At 41.7% G+C, this 12,390-nt stretch overlaps 1 protein-coding gene and 1 non-coding gene across 6 annotated transcripts in view; both read left to right on the forward strand.

Moving 5' to 3' along the window:
- The window catches only part of LOC126235831 (phospholipid transfer protein C2CD2L), a 624,312-nt gene that overhangs the window by 160,363 nt on the left and 451,559 nt on the right, over nt 1–12,390 (forward strand). The gene's annotated exons all lie outside the window — the stretch shown is intronic.
- On the forward strand, nt 7,986–8,060 carry Trnat-ugu (transfer RNA threonine (anticodon UGU)). Its single transcript has one exon. It is a non-coding gene; the product is annotated as a tRNA-Thr (tRNA).

Genomic DNA, 12,390 nt, shown 5'->3' on the forward strand with positions numbered 1-12,390 from the left:
CAAACTCGATTTTCTCGAAAATGGTTGGGAGTTGCGTCTTCCTATTTATCGATGCTTAAGTTCTAGGTGCGCTTTACATGCCCTATCAGTACGAATCAAATCGGCGAGGGACAGTTCGTACGGTCCTCTTGTGAGCTTGAGCTTGTTCATGTCTGTCACATTGCGAGTTTCTACAAAACAGTGAAAACAAAATTTCTGCGGCACAAATCATTTTATTGTTCTCAAAATTTTTGCGTTTAAAATTTATGTATTCGAACAAATTCCAGAAACAATTTTTTCCACTCCGAAGGTGTTACCTCAGCAACATGGTTTTGGAAGGATTTAAGTTTCTTGAGGTTATGAAAATCGATGTCCACTCTGTTGTTTTTTTTTTTTTCTTTTTTTAATAAAAATTAAAGGGAACCAAAAGAAGTCGTTAGCCAGTAACCCAGGTGAATACCGTCAATGACACATTAACTGGCTTGACAGATTGTTGGCTTCCGTCTCGGGTTGTTTGACCGAAGAAGTTAGTTTGATGATTTTTCTGGCGTTTTGTCAAACCGTCAACGTCCATTGCTGGCGGTAGACTGGGCCGCGAGCTCGACTCCAGTCTACCACCAGCAGTGGAGGGTGAAGCTTTGACAACGCCAGCTACTCGTGCTGGAGAAACGTCAGAAAAATCATCAGACCTCGGCCTAACAACCCGAGACACAAGCCAACAGCCAATTTGTCAACAAGTGCCCAAGAAAACCTTAACAATCTTGTATCCGTTATACTGTTTTCTCTCGCGGATAACCATTTGTTTGGCGTGACAGTTGTTGTAGTAGTGATGAAGAAGAATGTGGTATTTTCTGTTGAGTCCCTTGATTTAATCAATGCCATATACGAAACAAATGATGCACAATTCAGCATTAACTTTTCTTCGATACTCTAAAACAATGGTTGTGATGTGTCCAGTGCGGTGAAAGGAATAAACGATTATTTTCTTTAAAGTGCTTTACAAACGCACCACTTTTTTTCATTTTGGTTAATCTTCGGACACGCAGCCGATTGCTCCTTAGCTTCCGGCACCTGCGAATACGTCAAAGGTTCGTCTCCTTTAAATTGAACGGAATCCAGTGGGATGGATCTTTTCAAGGCTAGATGTTCACGTAAAACTGAATGTACTGGAGCCTTCGATATGTCGAACAGTGCCTCAGGCGGACAAGAAGTCCATAGCGATCCTCGCGCACAGTATCATGTTCCTTTGAACAATAATCGATTTCGATCAATCGACTTAAATTCATTGTTGATGGAAGCACTAACGCGTCGAAATTCTGCAAATGAATGGCAAACAGACTTTTCTTAAGGTGATCGATTATCGAATGTTGAACGAATCGATTCGGGTCAAACTTCCATTTTTGATTCTGCAAACGCTCGCTGTAAATAATGTTCGAGGCCAATTTTTGAGACGTCATTGTTTTAACAACAACAAATGAAAAGTTTTAACAAAGTTGCAACGTCACTTCTACTGGTCCTTTCTTTGTAAAATAATTAGAGGCGCTCCTCCTACAGACGGACAGCAATTAAAAGGACAACTGCCAGAGTCAATTGACACAAAACTTTTGTGGTTATGGTAGTGCGTCGTATTGTAAAAAACTATCTCTGGATTTCTTGTTATAGTAGAGAGTCATACTGTAAAAAACTATCGCTGATGGCCGATTTTTTTTTTTTTACAGTATGACGTGGTACTAAAAGCAGAACATTTTTATGTCAAGTTACAAGCGAGTTATAATTTAACAATAAAATGTTTGTGGTCAAATACTTGGACAAAATGTTTTAATGACTAAAATCGGTGGCAACTTATTAGTCACCTCCAATACCGCTTCCTCGTCTCAAGGCAGCGTCAAAATATGTTGGGGGGTCACCATCCGTTTGTGGCTGCTGCCAGCAGACTAGTGATAGGGGCCCCACACAGAATAGTTAATGGAGTACTGAGAATGACTGGTAAGTCGAAAACTGTTAAGTCACTAAAATATTTTATGCAAGCGTATGACCGCGGTATACTTCACCGAGCTAGACCTTCGTATGCAACGATCTATATTGCGATGTGGGCATGAACACGTTATTGAGCGCCACTACTTGCTTTAACCCTAGGATGCATATACAGGGTCTCCAAGGCCCTTGTATGTCTTCATTTTTAAAAAAAAAATCTGTAATTTTTTGTTTGATTTCAAACTGCTTTCCAGTACTCTTTCACTAACACTGTGACATTCCTCCTATCAAGTCTGAACGAGATACCTTTTTGAGTTTTTTGTATAATTCAATACGTTTACCCATACACCGTGAATGCATAAGCAGGGCTTCAGAGGCCCTCACACATTTATACATGTTCTTTAGCCTATACTGTCTTCAACATATGTCTGGGAGCAGTTATTAATTCTACAATAACTGTAGTGGTATTTCCAGCAACAGGGGTGCCAACAGCAGCAGTAGCTGTAGTAGTAATAGTATAACTAAAACATAATACACACTACTTTCACATATTGGCGATGTCGGTGTATTATTGATCTTTTTGCTATCAAATGTTTTATTATTCCATAGTATTGTTATCCTGTGCTGCTCTTGTCAGGCTCATTGTTACTGCAGTTTGTTTGTTACTGCAAGGTCCCATTTGTTACGAGTATGACTCGTTTAGTGCTGCACAAGCTGCTGTTCGAGTGACACGCCTTTTGCTATGTCTCCGACACGCGAAGCAAGAGTGTCAGTACGTGCAAATGCAGCTAATTTTGAAAGTGTTGTGGCTCAGTGGTTTGAAGAAGATGATTCTTGCGAGGAAGGAAATATTTTTGAAGATGCAAGTAGTGAAGAATCAGCCAATGAACCTGCAGATGTGAATATTTAGGCAGATGACAATCCTTCCGATAATATTACTACATCAGAGTCTGAAAATGAAGAACCACCACAAAAAGGTATAGAAGACCACACATACATTAGTCTGAATGGAACGATTTGGAAATTAGATCCTCCTGCAACTTTTCATATGCCTGTCCATAATATCGTAAAGAAGGCACCTGGTCCAGCCCGTGGTTTGAAAACCTGTAAACCTAAGGATGTCTGGTACTATTTCATCTCCAAGGAAATACTAGAGGAAATCATCAACTGCACAAATATTGATGGCAGAAGAGTGGCAGCTTTACGTGGTAAAACATGGAAATACGTTTCGATTGCTGAAATGGAGGGTTCTCTTGGTCTTTTACCGCTTTCTGGTGTTGAGAAAAGTTGGGATGCCCCTATTAGAGAATTATTCTTGGATGGAAAGGCAAATCCTACATATAAGGCCACCATGTCAGTAAATAGATTCGAGGATATAAGGAGAATGATTAGATTTGATGACAGGCATACCCGTGAAGCTCGATCTGCAGATGACAAACTTGCAGCTGTTCGCTATGTATGGGAACTCTTTCTTGACAAGTGTAGAAATAGAAGGATTCCCAATGATTCGCTCACAGTTGACGAACAGCTAGTCCCATTCCGTGGAAGATGCAGCTTCACCCAGTATATGCCCCCTAAACCAACCAAGTATGGCATAAAAATATTTTGGTTATGTGATGCAACATCTGCATATGCTTTAGACAGAATTGTTTACACGGGGAGGAAGCCCCATGAACCTATTCAGAAAAATCTTGGATTGAATGTGACGAAAGATCTTGCAAAAAGCATTGAAGGATCATCAAAAAAATATTACTGTTGACAACTTCTTTACTAGTGAGCAGCTGGCAGAAGAGATGCTTCAGAAGCAAATTACAGTGTTGGGAACGATCAAACAAAATAAACCAAAAATTCCTAATGAGATGAAACCATCTGCCTCAAGAGCGATTCATTCCTCTTTGTTTGAATTTAGAGGTGACATTACAATGGTGACTTATGTTCCCAAAAAGAAAAAGTCTGTAGTTCTAATTAGCACAATGCATCACGACAGAAACATTGATGAAACTCATGCAAAAAAGAAACCAGATATAATAAAGTACTATAACTCTACGAAGGGTGGAGTAGATCAAACGGACCAGAAAATTCGTTATTACACTTGCAAGAGACAAGCAAGAAGGTGGCCATTTGCATTATGGATGAATATGATGGACGTCGCAGCAATAAACAGAGAAATTTTATTTTCCGCCCCAACATCTGACATACCATAGTGGAAGAAGTGATAAAAGGCGTTTGTTCCTAAGAGATTTAGCAGAGGAAAAGGTAAGACCACTAATGGAACTTCATATTCAGAACCCTTATCTTCCAAAGAAAATCATTGATGCCATGCAAAGATGTGATGTTCAAAAAGATGTCATACTGCCAAACCAACGACCTGTTTCAAGAAAAAAGAAGAAGATGCAATTATTGTCCACATAATGAACACAGGAAAAGTGCTATGACGTGCATTAAGTGTAAAACCAACAGTTGTAAGGAACATAGTGGCGTCCTTTGTGCTTCTTGTTTGTCACATGTTGAAAACTAAGAAAAATGCAATTTTATGTGAACAATGAATAATAAATTTTTGTCGAAATATTGCCTATTTACATAATATTGTGAATAATGAGTATGTTTTAATTGAAGAAATTGGTTGTAATAAATGTTATAAAATGTAAACTGCAACTTATAAGTGAATTAATAAAATTAGTTGTATATGTTGTATGTAAATGGATGTAACTAATAAAAATTCAGTCTTAGAGTTTTTTAAAAAAATTAATAAAATGTTAATCAGGCCCACCAGATCCTGTTACTGTATCTTAGGTATCTTTCAATATGGCAATACATTTGACAGAAATAAATTTAACGCCAAAGAATGATTATATGAAAAGAGGAAAATTTTAAATTAGGGCAGGGCCTTGGAGGCCCTGCATATGCATTCATGTATGTTTTTGGCACCATGCATCCTAGGGTTAATTGACGATGAGGAAAAGATAAACGTAACCAATTACTTAATATCTCCGCTTTAACGAAGCATTACGCGTGGCATATCAGCGGACTGTAAATTGTAACTTTACTTTCGTTTCGGAAAATTTGCAGGCACTTCTATATTACCCTCTCCCGCCGGAGGTTCGAGTCCTCCCTCAGGCAAACCACATTGAAGATGTTACTATTTTGCACATTCATGATACTTCGCAAACTCTTAATTCGTCCCGCATTGATAATCTGGTGCTCCGTGATGTGAAATGAATGTTGCAAAATCTAAAAGAACACATGCAAAGTGGGATTCTCGCTATTAAGATTTAACTATCTCACTAAATTACGAAATATTAAATTGGAAAAGAAACACGGTTAATTTCGAAACTCACCTCAATGTCATGTCAGTAGGTTGAATGAAACACCCCCCCCCCCCCCCCTGCAAATGGCGCAAGCCCTCGGAACCGGTGACGAGTGTCTTTAAAAATTGTATGACAGCCACAGATAGCTATGTCTGCAACTGTTTTGTGTTACGTTCAAATGCCTGTTAATTTCTGTCCAGATTCTCCCAGACTGTACACATGTATCATTTTGCCTGTGCTTACAGCTTGAACTTCAGTCGTCTGAACTGTACCGATAAGCTACTGTAAGGAAGGAAGATTAGTGTTTAATGTCCCATCAACATCGAGGTCATTAGAGACGGATCACAAGCTCGGAATGTTTCAAGAATGGGGAAGGAAATCGGCCGTGCCGTTTCAAAGGAACCATCTCGGTATTTGCCTGGAGTGATTCAGGGGAATCAAGGAAAACCTTAATCTGGATGGCCGGACGTGGATTTGAACCGTCGTCCACCCGAATGCGATTCCAACATGCTAACCACTGTCCCACCTCGTTCAGTTATAAACTGGTGGAGAATGTTTCGGAGGTGTTGGCAGAACGATTACAGTACATCATACCATGTAATTTTTCCCGTAAAACTGAATAGAGGCACACAAAAAACTTCCTCGAACAGTGAACAGTGCTTGAAAATATCTTGAACTGTGCTGTAAAAAGGAGGTAATGTATTTTTTGCTTTAGGATTTATACGTTACTCGTTTCTCAAGTTTTTATCTCTTTTTCAATACATTATACTACAGCCGTGAGAATGTAGTTAGTTGCTAATTGATTTTCTTTTATAAACTATCTATCTGGTATTGTCAGTTAGAATCAGTTGCAAATACAGAAAAACCTCAAGGAGGGGGAGCTAAAGATATCTTGAGCTACCTTTACTTTTACCGTAATAAAAAATGATCAAGTCAGATGCAGAGTTTAAGAAAATTTTATTTAAACTGATTATACACATATACAAGACAATACCATCTTATGATATAAAAAAGTCGCAACTGTGGTTCTCTTCCGTAAATAATGAATTCTGTGCTCCTATTCTTCCTGGGAAATTGGTTAGTTACGTCGTCAATAGCACAATCAATATCAGGCTGAGTGTGCAACAGAGCTAAGCCATTAAGCACTTGCTACAACTACGACTTTTCACTTATTTATTATTCAGTCTTAATATTTCTGCTCCTGAATGTAAACGAGCTTTCTGTTCGGCGAATAGTCCGTATTTATAACGCTACGTATCGAAGGTTCTCCGTACAAGAAAACACTAGAATATTCGCGTCTTTTCTCGAACAAATGCCAGTCAGAATAACGTATCGAGATCACTAGATGGCCGCGACTTTTCTGGTAGGTATGTGTTAGCTATCTATGTGCCAGACAGAAACGTATAATATACGATGAAGCTTACGCGCGTGCTACATAGAAAAGTGCAACTACTCGATAACTCGATTCAGTCGAGTCGACTGACGAAAGAAAAGAACGAATAGCGCGCGGGCTGACTGGCGGGAGCCCCGCGAGGGGGCGGCGACCCCCCCCCCCCCCCCCGCCCCAACCCGCCCTATTTGTATCCGCCACTGGTTAGATTATACTGTATGTGCAATCAACAACAGAATATCTGGTAACGATTATTGCAGTGGATTGGCCCGCTTATACACTATCGGAAACAAAAATGTGTCTGGACACCCCTATGTTATGCGGAAATGAGCACTAGATGCCAGGACAGGACGACTCGCCAAAATAAAAGGAGGCAGTAAGTGCTGTGTTGTCAGTAGAGAAGCAGGAAGAGCAGGATGAGTCGGTAAGCAGAGCTCAGCGACATCTAACGTGGACTAGTCATTGGATGTCACTTGAGTAACAGATCAATCAGGGACGTTTCAGGCGTTCTAAAGCTGCCAAAATGGAGTGTTGACGTGTTGCGAAGTATAAAACCAAGATCAGGCAGCTCTGATGTACTGACAGACAGAGACTATTGAACATTCTGGAGGGTGGTTGTAAAAAATCGCATAAAGTCAGCGGAAGGAATCATCGGGAGTGCTACAAGCAGTCTGGCTAGTAAAGAAATGGGTTACAGAGGTCGAGCAGCTGCTCACAAGCTACACAGTTGTTTAGTCAGTGCTAAGCGACGCTTGACGTGGTCTATAAGAGCGGTGCCACCGGACAGTGGATGACAGGAAATGAGGGGTTGGAGTGGTGAATGACGCTATAACCTGTAGGGATCCTACTGAAGGATTTGGGTTTGGTGAGTGCCTGGAGAATGTTACCTGCCATCACATGTAGTGACAACAGTGAAGAATGGAGGAGGTGGTGCCAGGGTATAGGGTGTTTTTCTTGGTTAAGGAGAGTCCGCTTCTTGCGCTTAAGAAAACGCTGAATGCGGAAGGGTGTGAACACATGTCACAGCATTGTGTACTTTTATAAGTTGAGGAACACCTCAAAGGAGATGACTGTACCAGCATGACAGTTCTCCCTGTCATAAAGCAGGAAATAGCTTGGCACAATAACATCCCTGAGATGGACTATCCTCACCAAAGTCCTGACCTGCGACCAATGGCACACCTATGAGATGATTTAGTGAGTTGGAAGATAGTCTTCGCACCAGGCCCCAGCGTCCAGCATCACTACGAATGTAGTGTTGTGGACATGTTGGGAATGTGGATCTCACGGGGAGCGTGCAAGGGATAAGTCCCTGCAGACGCACTATCCTCTGTGCCCGCGGTGGCTCAGATGGATAGAGCGTCTGCCATGTAAGCAGGAGATCCCGGGTTCGAGTCCCGGTCGGGGCACACATTTTCAACATGTCCCCAATGAAGTGTATCAACGCCTGCTTGCAGCTAGGGTGTCTATTTAATTATCATTTCATTTCGAGCAAAGCTGCATGGTCATCGACGGTAACTGTTCTTCGGGAACAGTTACTACCGTCATATATAGTTATTAAGATATATTGAAAAAGTATCTCCACAGGATACAACCCAGATTAATGTCCACTAATAGATGTATAAAGCCATTCATCATACGTATGATAACAAGTTCCAAAGACATGGTTTTTGCGTTGATATTCTACATGTTTAATGGCAATACCTAGTGAATCAACATTCTTAAACTTCTTGTGTTCATTTAATTCCAATGTTCTCCCTAGTATTCTAACATGAAAGAAGTTACTTTCGGAAGCGTGTTTACCTCCTTCTTCCGCACCACAGGATAGCCATTACTGATATGGCCGTTCAATGTACGAAGAGGCCCCTAAGGGCCAATATACATACTTTTTGGTCATTTCAGTACGACGCCAACAGTATTAAGTTCGTTGGAACATAGAACAAGCTTTTGTAAAAGAGTTTGCATACACATACACTTCAATCAGGGATTTCAGCTAGTCCTGAAAGGTATTGAACATACATTTCCGAAACATTGGGAAGCCAGCAACAGCAACGACAAAAAACGGTTATTTATTTGTTCCGATATCAGGTGGTGGTGTCTCGTACTCCATGAGCAGTATATGCAGTGGTGTGCGCGCGCACATTGTCACGAATCAATTCCACAGGTCAAGTTTTCATTTCTTTTCTGTCTCCAAAGTGTTTTACACAACATATGAGATAACACTGATTCAAATGGCTCTGAGCACTATGGGACTCAACTGCTGTGGTCATTAGTCCCCTAGAACTTAGAACTACTTAAACCTAACTAACCTAAGGACATCACACACATCCATGCCCGAGGCAGGATTCGAACCTGCGACCGTAGCAGTCGCACGGTTCCGGACTGCGCGCCTAGAACCGCGAGACCACCGCGGCCGGCGAGATAACACTGATCTCGGATCCAAAGTCCAGCAAAAGCATACACTCAGAATACAATTTTCATGATTTGTGTGTGTTTTTATATATATATTTTTTTAATACTTTTGTTTTCCTGAATTTGGATGACGCCGTCGCATCGATTACTGTTTAAATTCCACACTAATGTAAGGAACCCGCGTCTCATTACCAGTCAGGATGCGACGATACTCTATGTTATCGGTATTACACTCACGGTGCTACTGTTTCTCTTTCAGCTTTTTAACCCACTGTCGTTTAAGATAAAGTAGTTACTGTAAGAAGATAACTGACTTTTATTTGTAGTTTCTGTTGTCCATTCTCCCAGAAATAAAGGGGATGTAGTTCCAGTCCTGTTCGCTACTTCTGTTACAGGGAGGTTTGTATTACTTATCAGGGGAATGCATAACATATAAAACTCTTTGGCACACTCTCTGTTGGCTAGAACATGGCTGAGAAAAATCGTTCTACAATGGGCCACATCTCGAACACCCCACACCGATGACTATGCTAGGGAATGAACAGTTACTATAAAGACATGGGGACTTCTAACAAAAGTTTTCCTTGAATGTAGTTTCAGCGGCGGCACTGTCAGTCACAGTCCCAATTCCATCTCATTACGATATGGCTGCATAAACACAATCTTTACATCGAACAGTGAATTAATATAGTCCGCATTTCCTAGACGGGTAACAAATAAATCAAGTTTTAAAAAAAGTCTAGATTCTCCGCACAGAGGAACCGTGCACGCCGATATGACTGTCGCCGTCCGTAACATTGCCAGTACAGTCGACTGTTATACGAGAGTGAGTCAAATGAAAACTTAAATTTGTAATAACAAATCGAAATTTCGCGCCGCTATCCTTCAAGTTGGTGAGCGTGCTACAAACAGCGTGCAGAATGGCCTGTAGGTGGCAGCATAGTGCAGATGCACACATACCGTCGCAGTATCAGTATAAAGATGGCCGCCCCACTTGCGTCTTGCACCAGTGAAGAAAAGCGTTCTGTTATTCGGTTTTTGCGTAGTGAAGGTGTGAAACCTATTGAAATTCATCGACGAATGAAGGTTCAGTACGGTGATGCATGTTTGTCACAGCAGCAAGTCTACGAATGGAGGAGGAAGTTCGCAAATGGTGTGACTTCAGTGGAAGATGCTCCTCGTCCAGGTCAGGCACGAGTTGTGACTCCACAGAACATTGCAGCAGTTGAAGCCATAGTGAAGGAAAACCGCCGAGTGACACTGAATGACACTGCAGCATGTTTACAGATTAGTCGTGGGTCAGCACACCATATTGTGCAAATATTTCACAAAGTGTCTGCAAGATGGGTGCTACGGCTGCTGACTCCTGAAATGAGAGAACGACATGTTGATACTTGTGAAGAACTTCTTCGGCGCTTTGAACGAGAAGGTGATGGCTTCCTTGCAAGAATCGTAACTGAGGACGAAACCTGGGTTCACTTCAACCAACCGGAAACGAAGAGAGCGAGTGAGGAATGGCGCCATTCCTCATCACCAAAACCAAAGAAGTTTCGAACAGAACCATCAGCAAGGAAGGTTATGCTGACCCTTTTTTGTAACGAAAAATGCGTCATTTTGGAGCAATACATGCCTAGAGGGACCACTGTCACCAGTACACCACACACAGTTCTCCTAAAAAATCATCTGCGGCCTGCAATCAAATCAAAGCGACGTGGATTGCTGTCAGCAGGTGTCATTTCGCAACATAACAATGCAAGGCCCCACACTGCCCGTACAACAGTTGCAACAATCACAGACCTGCATTTTGAGTGTCTTCCTCATCTACTATACACAGCAGACCTTGCCCCCAAGTGATTTCCATATGTTTGGACCACTCAAAGACGCAATGGGAGGAAAGAAGTTCCGTTCTGATGAAGAGGTACGCCACGCGGAGCATGAGAGGTTGCGCGGACTACCAAAATAATTTTTTTCGTAAGGAATTTATGCACTTTGTAAGCGCTGGAGGACTTGCATTGAGCGTGGGGGAGATTATGTTGAAAAGTGATACAGTTTTGTACCACTTCTGCACAATAAATAATATTTTAAAAAATATTTAAGGTTTTCATTTGACTCACCCTCGTGTTATTTGCTACGGTACGTCCCGAGTGTCTGCCCACAAAGTAGCCGAGCTCGGTGACCTCACCGTGTTATTCGCTCTCTCCTGTAGGCTGGACCGTCCGCAGAGTGCCGTATGCCTCGCTCGCACGTGGCCGGGCCTATCCTGCCTGGGTCACCGTGGAAACAGACGGGTCACGCGGCCCCCGGCCCACGTGCCACCAGCACTCAAAATACACACTCCGGTCCACCGCCAGCGCGCCGTCGGGCCTCGGCGATGCACAGTTACCACAAGGCTTTCGTTCCACGTGCCTTAACTCAGGAGCAATAGGTGTGTCGTCGAAGTCTTCACTGGACGAAAACTCAGACTTACATCAATATATGATTGACATCTGTTTGTTTGAAAGCGGTAATTCCCGATGTCTTAAGTGGCAGGAAAAAAATTCTTCCAAGGACCGAGAGGTTGTAAAAGGAATGAATTTTACTTTCTCGTCTTACTCAGAACAGAATATGCCAAACGAAGTATTTTTCATTGCACAAGAAATTAATAGAGACACATACGAAACAAAACTAAGATCTTCACACATTTATATAATTTCCCAGACGTATGTCGCAAGGTATTTGGACTTATAGGACAAAATCAGACAGAACTACCTCGGTGATAGGAGCGTTGCACGAAGAGTAGTGACACCCTTGAGTCATGTAGAACTGTTTTAGGAATAGGTGCAACAAGCTTTATGAGAATGTACTGCACCATAAATAAACTCTGAGCGGCTATTTGAGGAAACTGCGAGGGTCGAAGGAATTAATTCATTAAACGTATGGCAACTCTGTAAGGTACACAGTGTATTCTGCATGCAACAAGCAAGCCATAATATAGTGTTCCCAATTTTACGTGGACACACCTGACACCGGATAAAAAATGCGGTATCTCCAAATAAGGTTGCCAGTAAGAGAAGTGAAAAGTATAGATTATACTCGCAATTTATCCATCCGCTTGTTTAAATGGAAGTTGGAATGATGAATTTTAAACAGCATTGGATACTTAAAATACTTGTAAACGCTTTGTGAAGCATTTGGCAGAAATTCGCTGGTAAATGCGTTAAATTTATGGTTGACAATTCTAGTATAGCTTAGTTTCACCTAAACTGGCAAGTTAACGTAACATGCAGGGGTGCAGTTCGGCCTTACAATTATTCCCTTTCAATCTTTGTAAACCGAAGCTACATTCCT

The sequence above is a fragment of the Schistocerca nitens genome, chromosome 2 (assembly GCF_023898315.1).
Source record: "Schistocerca nitens isolate TAMUIC-IGC-003100 chromosome 2, iqSchNite1.1, whole genome shotgun sequence".
Lineage (NCBI taxonomy): Eukaryota > Metazoa > Arthropoda > Insecta > Orthoptera > Acrididae > Schistocerca > Schistocerca nitens.